The sequence below is a fragment of the Podarcis gaigeae genome (assembly GCF_964106915.1).
Source record: "Podarcis gaigeae genome assembly, chromosome: 16".
NCBI lineage: Eukaryota > Metazoa > Chordata > Lepidosauria > Squamata > Lacertidae > Podarcis > Podarcis gaigeae.
The window spans coordinates 21,636,641-21,637,771 of NC_139693.1; positions in this window are offsets into that span (position 1 = coordinate 21,636,641).

The window sequence follows — 1,131 nt, forward strand, 5'->3', positions numbered from 1 at the left end:
GGATAAAAAGTTAGGATTCCAGGTGGAGAAATCGAAGTTGGAAACAGAATTGTTAGAACCTAAGACTAAAGTACTCTCAAGAATGTATAACTTGCTGTTGAAATGGAATACACAAGATGAAATGGTTAAGTCGGCCATGATAAAGTGGGCACAGGATATTGGGCATAATATTATGTTTGAGGATTGGGAAAGGTTGTGGACCACGGGGATGAACTTCACGGCATGTAATGCTCTGAAGGAAAATGTAATGAAAATGATATATAGGTGGTACATGACCCCAGTTAAACTTGCCAAAATATGCCATGTGCCAGACAATAAATGTTGGAAATGTAAGGAAAATGAAGGAACATTCTTTCACATCTGGTGGACTTGTCCCAGGGTGAAGGTCTTCTGGGAAATGATATATAATGAGCTGAAAAAGGTATTTAAGTATACCTTCCTTAAGAAACCAGAGGCCTTCCTCCTGGGCATTGTCGGCCAGATGGTGCCAAAGAAGGACCGAACATTCTTTTTGTACGCAACAGCAGCAGCAAGGATACTTATCGCCAAGAAGTGGAAAACTCAAGATCTACCCACTCTGGAAGAATGGCAGATGCAGCTGATGGACTATATGCAACTGGCTGAGATGACTGGCAGAATTCGAGACCTGGGAGAAGAGAGGGTTGAAGAAGATTGGAGGAAATTTAAGACTTATTTACAAAAATATTGTGATTTGGTGGAAAGTTAAGTAGGATGTTTGATCATAAATAATTGGCCACCACAAAATCGGATCGGAATGGGATGTAAAGTGAGATTAAGAGAAATTAATTTACAGAGGATTATATTTAAATAAGTGGTTATAAAATTTGCAAATTAGATGATAAATTGCATGGAAAAATCTATGATGATGAAAATGGCAGCGGGAGATGTGAGGAAGTCCAAAGAAGTTATGAAACTCTGTTGAGATAAAAGAAAGGTTGTTTATCTTTGTACTTTATTTTGTAAAAACCCCTAATAAAAATTTTATTAAAAAAAAAAAAAAATAGATTGCTGATCTGGCTCCCCTGTGTGTGCCTGGCTCTGTTGCCTTGGTATCAGTGGATGTCACAATCTCTGGAGTTTGACCTTTCACCTCCAGCCAACCAGAAGTCA